Source organism: Melospiza melodia, chromosome 8, assembly GCF_035770615.1.
Source record: "Melospiza melodia melodia isolate bMelMel2 chromosome 8, bMelMel2.pri, whole genome shotgun sequence".
NCBI classification, from domain to species: domain Eukaryota; kingdom Metazoa; phylum Chordata; class Aves; order Passeriformes; family Passerellidae; genus Melospiza; species Melospiza melodia.
In genome coordinates, this window is record NC_086201.1 from 12,183,882 (window position 1) to 12,199,402 (window position 15,521).

At 43.1% G+C, this 15,521-nt stretch overlaps 1 protein-coding gene across 2 annotated transcripts in view; it reads right to left on the reverse strand.

The window, feature by feature from the left end:
• The window catches only part of RALB (RAS like proto-oncogene B), a 44,996-nt gene that overhangs the window by 11,532 nt on the left and 17,943 nt on the right, over positions 1-15,521 (reverse strand). Inside the window, exon 1 of one of the 2 annotated variants that reach the window (XM_063161796.1) lies at positions 12,313-12,419. The exons of the other annotated variant lie outside the window; for it this stretch is intronic. The gene's annotated coding sequence lies outside the window, so the exon portion shown is untranslated. Of the gene's footprint in view, positions 1-12,312; positions 12,420-15,521 lie in introns of those variants that run through there. 2 annotated transcript variants of the gene reach the window in all.

The following is a 15,521-nucleotide window of genomic DNA, read 5'->3' on the forward strand; positions in this document are numbered from 1 at the left end:
TATAATGGGAATATTCTAATGAAACAACAAGAGAAGGCATTGTAGCCAACTGTTTGTTTATTTTTATCCCCACTTCTGTAGCCCAAGAAACAGTTTACACAACATGGTTCAAAGCTCACATCTAACAGTTCCTTGAGGTTAAAAAAAGTAAAAAAACCCCAAAATCTATTAACACAAGTGGAAGCTCTCTCCTCTGTTATCTCAGAGCATGCAAGGATGAATTTTCTTCCTATTCCGTACATTAGGTATCCCTGAGGCAGTCAAGACACTGACATTAACTCATCTGTTCACAGAAAAACAAATCTTGGGAAATCCAACCACTTCTCAAAAAAAGGAGCAGTGTCTAGAAGAACCTGTGACAACTGCAGTTGCTTTAAAACATTACTCAAATCCCTTCAGTTTAAGGAGCACAGATTTAAGGCAAAGGGTCTTACTGCATACGCTGAAGAGCACACTGAGAAGGTGTCCAGACAAGACACCTAATGCTGTGCTAAGATGCCTCCTCTCCCCTACTGCTCTTTACTTGTTGTTTGGGCAGTTTACTTTCCAGCAAGATTCACCCTCCTCTGAGAGGACAAGAAGCAATCCATTGGGCAGTCAGTCAATCTATTAAATTTCCATCTGTCACTTTACCCTCGGGTTTAATGACACCATGTTGAACTTCATATGCTAAGTGTCATAAGCTGTTAAAAAACCCCAAAAAACAAAACAAAAAACAACCAACCAACCAGAATACCTACCACACCCCAAACCTTCTGAAAGTTTATTTGGGGGAGTGAGGTAGGGAAGGTGGTTCCTTCTGGTTACCATTCACCCTGCTTTGAAATAAACTGCTAGACAGATGTCATGTCTAGCAAGGCATAAACTTTACAAAGAATAAACTTTTTCTAGCAGTCTTTCTTCTTCAAGAAAATAGAAGTAATTACCTGTTTCATTTATTTTCAAAGATAAGGACTAACCCACTGACTTGATGACGCTGCATTTATTCTATAATAGGTAACACACAGCCCTATGCACAATAGGAGCTTTGTGAGGCTGGTGGAAGATGCTCTTCAGATCAAGGAAGGAAGGTTACACCAGCCACAGGCTGCCCACATGAAGTACAGAATCTACAATTCAAACCACAGAAGTTACTAATCAGCTGTTTTGATTTAGACTTCTGAAGATCTGTGCTTGGCCACAGGACTAATCAAACCATGCCACCTTCAATGGAAGATATCTAACCCTACACTCACCAGCTACTTCAGCCTTCCCTTATCTGTTTAATTACAATTCCTGCAGGTTAACTAAAGCCTCCTGAACAATGTTTTGTCATTCTTGAAACTGAGCACTTCAAGGCAATTGTTTATCAACACCTGAGTAAACTGCTTTTCCTCCACCCTCTCAACCTAAACAGTAAAACTGCTCAGAACACAGTTTACAAACAGGACTGCTTTACCTAATACCAAGATTCAAAGACTATGACTGAATAACTACATGTATTTCAAATCAGACCACACTTTCACATCCCTGTTTATTTCACATGCATTAAGATGACCACAGCTTCAGAACACTTAAAGAAAAACACTCTTGTCACTTCACAAGAAACTTTGCTACAGTTCATCCAAGTACATGAAAAAAAAAAAAAAGAGAGAAGCTTCACTAAGTCTACCTGGTTTCCAATAAATATTCTGCTGCTGTAATAAAAGAATCTGAGACCCTCCAAAGGCTTTAATTGGAATTGCTGCTAGCTCTTCCATTCAGTTTGAGATTTAAAACTGAAATAAAGCTCTAAGCTCAAAATTGCTGAGATCAGCCCTTGTTCTCTTGCTGTGCAGCTGATATCTTTGGACATTTCTTTTCATTGCTATCCTGCCACTGAAAGCAGCCATTCTTTGGATTTTTAAACAGGATTCTAGAAACCCTTAGCCCAATAGCTTGACAGAAGAGCTTTGTTAAACCCTTCAGATACCTACTTTTAAAGGAAAATCTGGGTATTCAACCTATTATAAAGACTTAAATATGATGTCATCAAAAGGCAGCACAGAAAGAGCAAGGTTTTGCAATGGTATTTTAGTGATCCTCATTTATCAGAATATGAATTAGAGGCTTTGAAGTGTTTGTTTCTGTGATATGCCCGTAAGAATGCAGTCACAGAAATTCCCTGGATCACAAAACTAATTAACAATCTCACTGAGCTATGAACTGTAAGAGCTCCTCAGCCATTCTGAGGTTACCCAGAAAATATTGAAGTACTGAAATTCCATTAGATTTCAATGGAGTGTAAATGCTCCAACCGGTAATTCAACCAAAAAAACCCATGTGAGATTCAGTGACATATTTAATGCCACTGAAAATTTTAGGATATGCAGGTTGAAAAATTATAAATGCTACTCTGTTCTCTTTTGCTGTGCTAATATCTTACCTTTTGGCATATATTCAGTTAATGGTTTCCAAGCTAAGCTGAGATCATGATGTGTTTGGTAGAAATTTCTGCTTGGGATATCCTCATATCCTTCCCCATGTAATGCTGGATGTTTCTACCTTCTCAGTTGTGTTTATAGATTTTTCTGAGCCATGTTTAACTGAATCAAAGAATTCATTCAGCTTGAGATGACTCCCAGAGCACACTGGGGTAGTTTTGCAGTCCCCATTTGTATCACCCAATGCTGCCATCACCATCCCCTGTCCCTCAGTCCCCTCTTTCTTGCTCTGGGCTGTTCCAGCCCATCTCCTCCTGCAGCAGAGCCATTCAGCACAGCCCACTGGGCCTGCCACTCACATCTGCAAGGCCACAGTGCCTCAGTGCTGATGTGAAGGGAGTTTGCACAGCTAAGGCCAAAGGAGGTTTAGCAGCCAAGCAGTTGCTTACACTGCTGCAGAAACAGGGCAGTGCCCTGGCCCTGATCACAATTCACTCCTCAGACCAGGGGCAGTCACCACCCTGCTGCAGGGGCCAGGCTGAGCACTGGAGTGAAACCCAAACCTCAGATTTGCTTTTGGCAATCAGGCATTTTCTCTCCCCAAGATCTACTAGTAGACTTGCAGTTGCCACAATAAGGAAAGGAAACTCAAAACAGATTTTGAAAACTTAATACTTTATAATATCAGGATGAAAAGTAAGAATTTAAAGCAAGGAGCTACTTTGCTCTGTACACATGAAGGGATCTAACCTCTTTATATAGGCTAGATTCTTGTTCAAAGTGGCAACAGCTAGATCCCTAAATCTTACAGAAAAAAACTCAGAATAAATACATTTACTTGATACATTACACCAGTTTCAGACAATTATTATTAGTTACTAATCCTGCCTAAATCCCCCAGAACTGTGTGTACACTTACAGATACTGGCTATCACAAATATGCTCTGGCAGGAGCTACATATACACTGCTAACAGACAAATGAAGCAAGACCAGGACAAGCAAGTTCACTTTCTCACAGCATTTAAAGGTTAAACCAGACGCTGAAGCCAGGTCATTATTGTTCTCCATCTCCTACAAGGCTGGGGAAATGACAGGCACAGATTGAAGAACCATTTCAATTCAGAATTGTTTTTCATCAAAAGAATCAGACTGGAGTATTAGCTTCAATAATAAGAAAGACTGCAGACTGTGAGATGAACTTGTACTGCAGGAGAGTCCCTAAGACTTGTTCATCTGGAAAACATCACAGGGAGAATTAAACCAGTATTTTTAATACAGCTGTGATCAGGAGCCCTCTCTGCATGCAAGAAGAGGACACAGACATCACACTAAAATATTCCAACAGTATCAATAGCATCAGGCATCCAGCCACTGGATACCAGCCAATTAGGATTAAGAATCCCTACTAGTGACCCTGGTCTCCATACTTTTCACTGTTACACACATTTGCATGCAAAGCCATTTCCAGCTCTTCACTTAGACTAAAAAAGTTTAATAAGATCAAGTGATTTTGAGAAGAATGGACTTAGTATACAAAATATTTTTTGGCACCTACAGTTAATATGTACAACAGGAAGAACAAGAGATACCCAGGTGCACTGCTTCTTTAACTGATCATTGTCCTTGCAACCTACAAAGTCTATCAGGCTGCTCTTTCCAGCAGGTTATGGCTAGACTTGGATAATTCCATCTTCCAAGGCTCTGTTTAGATCTGGACCACCATAACAGTGATCCATTTTAAGTACACAATACCTGTATATACTCACATTCCCCACAATCCCCTCCATCCCTGCCAAGCACAGCTTAACTCTTACAAGTTTTCAGAGATGCATCCATGCAGCTTGGAAAGCAAATCTAACAGCATTTAACTTACATTTACTTACCAGATTAAATTCTTAAATATATGCCCTCTCATATCATTCAGTACAGGACCATTCTAGATTACTCATTACAAATAGAAAGATATTACCTTACACATCAGCAGTAATCTCACGCCAATAACCTTGCTAAGAATAATCTTGATGTCTAAGAAAAACTGGAACTAAATCCTGTCCAAGTCTGTAGCAAGGTTGCAACCTTCAAAGATTTAGTCACGGGAAAGAATCAGTCTGATCCATTGCTCAGAAAAGCAGCACTTTAAAGCAACCCTTTAAAACTCAGATCTTAGGCTGAAGTTAAACATAAGCAAACATATATCCCTGTTCCTAAGGAACTTAAATATCTGAATTTGTTTGTTCAGGGTTTTTTGGGGGGGATTTTTTTGTTGTTGTTGTTTGCTTGGTTTTGATTGACTGTTTATTTTTAGAATTCCATCAGAGTGAAAGAAAAACAGCCAAGTAACTTGTTTGTGAGCAGTAGCTCAGAGAAGAAAAAGAACTTCCCTCCAAGGGTGCTTTTAAGGCACTGGAGCACACACTCCCCCACCCCCCTGAAAAAATCACACACATATATATATAAGTAAATAAGGTTGCAGTGTCATGCTATACAGCTAATGCTCTTAACAGCATCAAGAGATTGTCATTGCATGCAGGCAGCACAGTTATAACACCCGCCTCACTTGCACAGATAGCATGCAAGCATCATAGTTACACAGAGCTTTATGGGAAAATAAGTAAGAAACCACTCTCCAATTATTTTCCATATTACTCAGTACAGAGCAGCTAGTAGGGCATATGTAGCACCAGACAGAATATACTCTTTATTTCAGCAAGACTGTTACCTGGAGAGAAAGTCATGAGACAGCAGGGCCTTTACAGCTAAAACCACTTCTTCTGTAGGGAGATATCTAGCCAGACCTCCCCAAGTTCTTTCAGCAAGCCTCCGAGTCTAATATTAAACACCCAGAAGACACATTGCAGACAGACTACAGCAGAGAGGGATCTACCATGCTGCTCTTAGCCTGCAAGATCTTGCTAGAAAACCTGTCAGAATTATTCTACAAACACAAAGACTGAGTTAATACCATTAATCAGTATTACTATGCTAAGAGTTTGTCACTGTGGTGGTAACAGTCTAGTTGCCTAATTACTCAGGGTGAATTATGACAGCACTGTTCACACTAGTTAATTTGGCTCATACCAGAAAAGTGACACTCCAGACTTGCTCAAGAGTCTCACTCCCACTGACTTGCAAAGTGTATTTCAACTACACTTCCTTTGAAAGCTCACCCATGCAGAAACATGTCCATCTTTGATACACAGCATACACAAAGTCCACCAAAGCACTAAGAGACAGTGGTGACATGCTTCAAATAAGTAATCTCATACCAATTTTTAACTGTATCTCCAAGAGCCTAACAAATACAACAGCAAAGTCAAACACGTCAAGATCACACAATCAGGGTCTTAAGTGGCACTCTAGAGCTCAAAATAACCAAAATCTTACCTCAGTATGAGGTTACAACATGTTTCAGTTGCTTCAGTGAAAAAGCTACAGCTATATATTCCACAAGAAAGTCATCACCACCACTGATTTCACAAACTCCAACACATGCCCATTTTCACCCAGAAGTGTGCTGCAGAGGTGCAGGAGCTCTCAGTGCTGTTACCCAGCCCTGGGGCTGTCAGACCCAGCACACTGGTCTCACAAACATGGCACCACACGCTGCACACAGACCACAAGCTGCTACTGTTGCTCCCCCAAAGGATGTACCTCAGTAGATCATGCTTCCCTAGTGAACTGGATGTCTGGGATAAGTCACAAGTCCAAACATTATTCAGGTGATACCCACGGAAGCAACTGTCTCTGCTCATTCAATTGCTTGCTCACAAACTGAACCTGCCACCTCATGCTCACATCTCCATCAGGGGAAATGCAAGCCACTGCTGAGACCACACGATGCAGATAGGCAGGTAATAACCCCCATCCTGAGCTCACTTAACCACAGAATCCCAGCTCCCCAGGAGCACTCAGGGATCACCTTCCTAGAGCCTGGGAAGGTACTTCCACTATTTTAAGCACTTCCCTGACTTCACTGCAGAGTTCACAGATGAGTACAGTGAGTCACTAAGCTCCCTCAATCAGGCAACATCACACAAGTGTCAAGCACTGAACCTTTCCATCTTTCAATCAATGCTTTTACATCTCACAAAACAACAACGGTGACATTTAGCACCCATAATTCAGCTGCTGTGTTATGTCACCTTTAAATAGACTTCTTCATTCCAGTTTCCCCAGTGAGGTAGAGAATAGCATACCAAGGTACCCTGTACACGCAAGAAGCTGCCTTTCTACTGGACTAGGAGCAAATGTTTTCAATAACAGACAGTTTTTCAGACTGCTGCATTCATATACTTTACATCAAAGCCAAAAGCAGTATTTCTGTCTTCAAATGGGAACTGCATTAGGACACCAGTACAGGGGTCTTATGCAATTTCAGCAGCCCTATAGTTAAGAAGACTAAAAAGCTGTGGAGAGCTTTACTTATGGGAGAAGTGCCATCCTTGCTCTCCCTCACAGAGTGCTGTGCCTACCACTATAAAAACATTTACAGCCAAATGTGTGCTCTTCAACACAGCCTCCAGAGTGCTGTAGAATTAGGAGTGGCACAATGTAACATGCTTGGTAACTCTGGGTTTGGTTGGCAGACTATTAACTCAGAACCACTTGACTTCAACACAGAGAATTAGGACACATTGAGCTCAGGACACTTCCCTTTATGACCCAGCAAATGACAGGTCACATGAACATACAGAACTAGTGCAGAATATAAACTGTGCATTTAGTCTTGTGTGCTCCTGGAGACATTTCCCATCTCTGCAGAGTACTTAACCAGAATAAAAAAAAACGTGCTATTCTGATACACAGCCAGCTCATCCCAGAGCTCGTGCCTTTCCTGGGAAATCAGCACAGCAGGGTGCTGCCATACACTAATGCATGCAGCACAGAGAACGAGCTGGACATGTTGGGCTCTGTGTGTAGCTGCAGGGGCTAGAACCTCACTGGGACCACAGGGATGAGCTGGGATAGCTCTCATGGCTACAGTGCTGCTGTGTGGATGGCTACAGGCTCTTGAGGACAGACCAAGGCAGGAGAGTTGTGTTTCCCATCAGAAAAGCTGGAGTGCACAAAGCTCTGCCTAGAGATGACCATGAGCAGCAGTCAGCAGGAGCACTGGACTGGGCAGTCTCCACAAGTGCCTTCAGCCTCAGCAACTTTAAGTCAAGTCTGTGCCCAGCACTGCAGTTGCTACAATCTTATCTGTGGGAAGGCCCATTTTTCAACTTGCACAAGCCAATCCATCATGACTAACGTTTCATTAGAGACTTTATCTAATACTATAAAGATGCACAGTATCACCACCAACTGGTCTGCCTAATAATTTTTTTAATTAGTTTCCTTCCATTAAAACTTCAGAACAGATTCAACCAATAAAGCCTACTTTGAATTTAGTTTGTCTTATAAGACAAACTTGAAATTTCCAGCGCCTGCAGAATTGTTTAACAAATTGGTTCTTAAGTTGTTTTAAAACATGATAAAGTGCAAAGAAAGACTGGAATGCATGCTTGAAACTGGTGCTGTCTTTTGAAACACCATTTCTTTAAATTTCTTGGCTATTCTATTTTATGACATGATAGATAAAAGCAGAAAGCTGCCATAAAAGTCAGTCAGTGAGACTTCTTGGTGAGTACACTAATGAGAATTCCTTACCTACCCAAAATGAGATCTCACAGTAAGCCAAGAACACTAAATAGCAGAAGAATACCATCACGGAGAGGAGTTTCTTACTGCAGCAACAGTTTAGTGGAAAGGCTGTATCACAGATTACTACATACTTTATAATTAATTCATTTTAATCAGGGAGCAGCTTCCCCAGTTAGTAAAATCACCTCTTTTCTGGAAAACTGAGGCAACTGGCATGCAACTTGATCTAAAACTACTTCACTTGTTAAATGTCTGCTTTAGACTGCTACCCAAAAGCATCCTCTGAAGCAAGGTAGCCCTAACCTTATAAAACACCTACTAAAAAAAACCAAAAAAGCCACTTTAGTGCTTTAGTGTGTGTTCTGCAGAATGAAGTCCAGGGTTCAGGTAGATTATTCCTACAAATAATATTTTAAAGTGCTTTGTCATGTTAAGTATAAACCTGTAATATAGTACTCTATAACAATCTTGTCTATAAAGTGGGATTCTTTCCTCTGTTAAACCTGTGATTCAAACCACCAGCTTGGAAAAGAAAAAAAAGTCATCAATATTAAATCCAAGCTGGAAACATTCTTTAATATATCCATCTACCATGCCCAAAATAGGGCTAAGTCTCCAGTACTCTTCTGAAAAATAATCTTTCACTCCAGGTAAAAATATATATAGAAAGAGCTAGAAACCAGAGAAATCACAGCATCTGCTTAACTCAGCATGTTCTCAGCTTCCCAGCTCTATGCTTTGCCTTCAGATTAGTTTTGACACATTCCAAATTTAAGAACATATTAAAAACTCGAGTGTTGCTGCATTATTTGCTGGCCTAAAACATTTCACACTAATCACTTCAACTGACAGCAGCACTAATTCACAAAGTAACGGCTGACAGGATTAAGTCTTTAACAAATGCTTATAATCCCAGAACTGATTTTTTCGGTCTTGGACTTGTGATCCAGCAAAGTTTCCTAGTCAGGACTGCATTTCCATTAAGTCTCATATTGGTGTAATCAACCATTATTCCTTTGTCAAGAGCTTCAGCAAGGAGGGCTTTGGGCTCAAGGTTCCACAGAACACAACTGAAGTTCTAAACAAGCACTTTGTTACCATAAAGAATCGAGCAGCTACTTACACATCAGCCTAAATAACATTCTCACATTACAAGACTCCATGACTTTCATTTTGACAGGTCTTGAAAAACACATTTGCACATCTCAAGCACAAGAGACAAAACAGATCCTCTAATATTACTATTAAAGCAGTATTTGGGAGAACATGAAGAGATAAAGCACGAGTTATGCAGACTTATCTTGCTTAAATGACAAGACAACTTGATATTTCTGGGGCAGGCATGGAGGAAGTTGGTTAGTTCTGTTTAATGAGCTAAAAGAGCTACTAACAAAAAGACTGCTCCACAGCAGCTATTAGCAAGGACTTTTAAAATACATGTTCTGAACCTCTTATCAAGGAGCAAGCATCAACTGTATCATACAACAAAAGCCACAAAATTGACTATTACCACAAGGAGAGTGAAACAACCAAGACAGTTTGTTGACCTTGCTGCTCCAAGCAAAAGCAGGCAACAAGCAATGGAATCTTATCACCACTGCTTGACAGTGATGCAGAACAGTTAGCAGAGACATGGGGATCAAAGGTGGATGAAAAGAAAAACCTAAAATCTGCAGGTTTTTATCAGTAGGAGAGTATTTCCAACTCAACACAGAATGAGTTTGAGAATATAAGTTGCTATATAACCTGGTTGATAATGAGGATCAGCTCATCTCCCAAGTGAGCCATGCAAAGTTACTGGAAGTCAGGCACCCAGGGAATCAAAAGCACCAAGCACCCACATTTCTCCACTTCTGTGGCCTCCCCAGCCACTGCCTTCCACTCAAACCCCCGGACTGCCATCCCAAAGTGCTTGCTACAGCAAGAGGCACAAGACACCCACTGACTGATACCAGTGTGCACTTGCACTCCCATGGGTGCTCAGGGCCTGCACAGCTGTCAGGAGAAACAGGCTCCCTCAGTGCCCCTGCTAAGAGAGGCTATTAATTCACATGAATCCGTTGTGTAATAGAAAGCAATTCATTTAATCAGTCACATGGAGCTTGAATCTAGTTAGTAGGAAATGATTGAGTCACTGTGCAATTATCCACTTGCAAGGAAAGTCAGCAGGTTTACAGGACAAGAACAAACGATGAACCAGAGAACCAAACCATGATGCCAGAGCTTGTTGCACTGTTTCATGAGGCCATTTCTGCTCCATTCAAAAGACAATTTTGCTCCCTGTGAAGCTTGGACCCCAACAGTTCCTAGAGAACCAAGTAATTTTATCCAGCATTTGGTCAAACAACCGTAGGTGCAAAATCAATTGAGCAGCTGAAAAAACCTTAAGTCCAAATGAGGCACTAGATCACAGAAACTATAAACCATCCAGGATTTCAGTGTACACTTCCAACTGGTCCAGGCAGTGTCCCATCATTACTGACTTGATTTGATCAAAATGCCTCAACTGCTCTTCTACTGAGATTTCCAGTACCACTGCACTGACAATTAGAGACAAGTTTGAGAGTTTTAAAGGATGGCCAAGAAAGGATATTGTCTGGTCAAATTAAGCTTTCAGTTAAGAGCTTTTGTGAAGCATTCTTCCTAAATCTTTAGACTAGAAATTCCTCTGCAGTATATACATAACGCTAGCAAAAATAGGTCAGTTTCACTTTCTTTCAGGCATGCAAAACAGAATCAAGTTGGCTTACTCCAAAAGAAGTGAAAATAAACAATTTACTACTAAAAGTCAAACACAGGAAACTTGTTTACAGGACTAGTCTGAAGGCTATCTTATTTTTAAATGAGGTATTTAATAGAGGAAGGAAATGCAAAATATTTCACCATGGTAAGTTGGTGTCATCTGATCATAAGCAAAAATCCAAGTAGTTAAAATTATCCTAGCAAGTTTGCTATGCATGAATAAGTGCAAAGATGCTACTGTCAAGGAAGATTGAGCTGTTACTATTAAATTCTCTATAATAAAATTATTTTCAGCCTTCAAGCACATCACTTCCAAGAACCACAAGTCTGGTTCCGATTTGTTAGTTCCTACTCTCACTTTAACAACTTTAATTGGGGGATGGGAGGTGGAGGGTCAGGGCATGGAGTGTTTAAGACATTAAAAAAAAAAAGATAGCTTTTCTTGAAAATCATGTACCTCTGAGAATGAGGACAGGCCTCCCTGTCCCGCAGAAGAGAAACAAGGATCTTGGAACCAGAGAAGTAATGTTAGAACAGTTAAAAACAAGCAAAACCCAAAACTACTCAGACTGCAGACTTCAGCTTTGACAATGGCAAGGCTGCTCCTTGTGCAGGTGCAGTCTCCTTGTTCCCTTCCACCATGAAAGCACCCAGGCAGAGTCAGGACTAAGTCTCCTGCTCTCAGAACAGAATCGACTCAACAGGGCTCCAGCAGAATGCCCGGGTTAGGCCTGCAGCAGCTGTTCAGGAAACACGACTGGGCTGCTTTGTCCCACCTGCCTCCCTGCCCTTCTGCAGGTAAGGTCACACTCGGGCACCACCCTTCCTTCCTTCCTACAACATCTACACCGGTAAGGCTGCGGGGAGGATAAAACGGGCAGAGAGAGAACATACCCAGATAAAACAACACTAGCCAGGAACTTCTGGCTCAGCTGAGACCACCAGCATCCCAAGCCCTCTGTTTATCTCCCGCAGACGAAACCTTATCGCTTATCCGACGGCAGCAAGAGCAGGCAGGGCAGCCTGCACTAACGCTCAAGGCCAGCTCCTCCTCAGCCTCTCCCTCCCCCCCACGTCCCACTTGTGGGCAGGAGCCACGGCGGACCCCGGCTCCAGCTCAGCCCGGCGCCGCCGGGAGCCGCAGCAGCGGCCGAATCCACCAGCGGGGCCTCTCGCCTCCCACTGCGGCTCCCGCGCAGGCCCGACGGTCACCGGCTGCCCCCGCTCTGCCCTCGCCCAGGCCCGGTGCCCTCCCAGGGCCGAGGAACCCTGGGGCAGGAACCGTGGGGCTCTCCTCGCCCGACACACCCGGGAGAGAGGGGCTGCCCCGCACCGCCGGTGGCACCTTCCTTCCTTCCCTCTCCGCAGAGCGCGGACACGGGGGAGCTCAGCCACGTCCCCAGGCTGCGGCCAGGACCCGCGACTCCCGCCTGCCTTCACCGAGGGCGCGGGGCCGGGACGGCTGAGGCCCCCACCGGCCCGGGGTTGGGGTGGGGGGATCCCGAAGCCGCTGCCCGCTCTCACCTGGGGGCTAAGGCCCGGCTCCGCACGGCGGCTCCAGCCCGGCTCCCGTCTCGGCTGTGCCCCCCGGCCCCGCTGCTCCCGCTGCCGCCGCGCCCCGGCTCTCATTGAGGGGGCAGCGCCGCCGCCCGCGCGCCCCCGCCGCGCACTTCCGCCCTCGCCGGCGCCGCTCCCGCCGGGCCCGGCTCCCCGCGAGCGCGCGCCCGCCCGCTGGTCACGTGGCGCTCATGAACCAATCACCTTTGGGGCGGGGCCCGTGAGGGGCGGGCCTGCCGTGTGAGGGGACGGTGCTGCCGACGCAGCGGCCGTGAGGGGCTGCCCGAGCCTTGGCCGCCTCCGTCTGTTTCCCCCGAGCTCTGTGCCGAGCCCCGTAGGCTCGGTGTGACCCAAAAGAGTCACAATCATTTAGGTTGGAAAAGACCTTTGAGATCATCGAGTCCAATCAATGACTAAACACCACTACGTCAGTTAGACCATGTCACTGAGTACCACGTCCAGTCCTTCCTTAAACACCTCCAGAGATGGTGAGTTCAGCACCTCCCTGGGCAGCCCATTCCAATGTCCAGTCACCGTTTCTGTGAAGCATTTCCTCCTGATGTCCCACCCAAACCTCACCTGGCCCGCTTGAGGCTGTGTTCTCCTCATGCTGCCCTGGCTGCCTGGGAGAACAGCCCGACCCCCACATGGCTGCAGCCTCCTATCAGAGGCTGTAGAGAGCGAGAAAGTTCCCCTTGAGCCTCCTTTTCTCCAGGCTAAACCCCCCCCGGCTCCCTCAGCCGCTCCTCACAGGACCTGTGCTCCAGACCCTCCGCCAGCTTCGCTGCCCTTCTCTGGATTCGCTCCAGCACCTCAGTGCCCTCCCTGAACGGGACACAGGGTTTGAGGTGTGGCCTCACCAGAGCCGGGTGCAGGGGTAAGAGAAGAAGTCTGTTTTAAATAAATCACATATTTTAGTGCAAATTCTACCAATACATGCAGAAATTAAGTCTGAAGTCAGAATGCAAAGGTGTGGAAGTGTCCCTGATTTGGCTCATACGGGAGTGCTGAATACTTTATTAAATCATTGAGCTGCAGTTCTGTCACGTGTGTGCAGCACAGAGCAGTTTTCACTGCTCAGGAAAAGAAAGTAATGGCTATTGCTGTATTTTCTGTGATTATTCCAAGTCTTTATCAGTTGTCAAATCCAAATTGTCTCTGGCCATCTCAATGTTATTAATCACACAAGTGTGTGGTTCTATCTTGCCAGCTACAAAAGAAAACTTATACTTTCTCATTGCTTTAATTTGCTTAATTTTTCTAGGCTTCAGTGTTGACCTATTTGAATTCCACTCACTAAATTTAAGAGTGAATATGTTGGGTAAAATGATTCCTTCTGGAAAAATGTGCTTTTCATGATAACACCCCCTTTGGGAAACAATTGAAATTATGATAACCACTGATCTCTGAGGGGCTCAGCTCCTCTGGGACAGAAGTAACACGTTAAGTAACTGTGTTAACTCCTGCTTTCACACTGGGCTTCTATGTGTTCTCCTGCAGCAGATAAAGGGAAAGAATTAATTACATTCTAGCTCTATCCACTGATGGCTGGGTGAAATTGCATTTTCAAGTTGGAGAGCATAAAAAAGGCCTGTCACTTAAAATAAATGCAAAAAAAATTTCATCCTTAAAAAAGCGATAGGTGAAACAATGGCCTATTGCCAAAGCTAAAAACCATGGAGGAGGAATTTGAAAGAGATTTGCTAAAATCTGTAATTTCAGAGTCAGGAAAAAATGCCAGGAATTGGAAAGAAGGAGTTGCAGAGGCAGAAAAAAAAAAGTACTGTGGCTCTGAGAAACAGCTGAGTACTTCAGGACTGCATAAAAAGGAAGTATCTTCTGAATTTTTCCTCTTTTCAATGAAACAACATTTTCTATGTTGTTTGTAAGTCAGCAGGATTTACATCATTCTTACATCATCATCAGTTTATCTTCCTAACTCAAACTGCCAACCACCAGGTTTTAGTTAACTCCATGTGAGGAAAAGTGAAATTATGAAATTAAGGTATTATGAAAGGCCCTGATTACAGCAATTCTTTCCCTTTTAGATTGTATCAGAACTGCACCAATATTCATCCTGCACTAGAAGCTGGCAGACTGAGAGCTATTTGCTATTTGATACCATCCACACAATGAAAGAATAAACAGAGAAAAAAATATTGCCAAATGTGAAGGAATCCTGTTTTACAGCTAACACTTACATTAGCCAATTCATGGTATTTCTAGGATTAAACAGGAATGGTTTTTAATATAGATTCTGGACATTTGTATGTAGTCCTAAGAACAAATTAACAAACCCAAGAAGACCCAAGCAAAAATTAATTAGCCCTATTTACTATTTCTCTTGTAACTGTGTCTCCATGGACGTCTTTCATGCCATGTGGGCATTGTGCTGGATTCATTGCTCTGATGTGACAATTCACCGCAGAGAAACATTTTCAGCAAATTGTACCTGTGATTAAAGACTGCCCAGAACCTGGGAAAGCTGAGTCTCTTCAAACAGAATGCAATTCAACTCCCCTGCACATACCACAATGCTGACACTTCCACTTTCCCCTTGCAAAACAGAGGGTTAAGAAATGAACCACATCTACCCTGCTTCTGAAGATTGTTTAGAGGAAACCTACTTCTTTGTAGTAATCCACTCATGACAAAGAACATTTGTGTGATGCCACATTTTGAATTATTATGCATGTTGCCTGGTATAATCTCCATGGTTACAGATATATTTTTTGCTTCAGCACTTTATGAAGAAAAATTCTATAGAACAATTTAGGGGAGAAAATTCCTTTTCATTGTCATTTATATTGCATTTATTTTATTCTATTTCCTTTCACTTTCTAAACAAGTAAAATTTCAGTAGAGATGGAAAAATTTGTCTCTGGCTGTTGCTTTATCCTGCCATAACATCTTTTAAACTGCAGATTCCTGGAGATGGGGACAGTATTTTTATGCATGTATTTAGTTTCTAATCCACGAAGAATGTAAGAGGGCAGTGTGTGTCACTGCCAGAGTCATAAACAAGAGTAAGTGTGGTGGGATGACTGAACAGTAAATATTTTTTCTTTGCAAAGATTAGGGCTCGTGCTTCCTTTCTGAGCAATTCTAAATAGAAATCAGCTGAAGTTAGTTCCAGAAACTGGTGATGGGAAAAATGGAAATGCCAGATGTTTAGC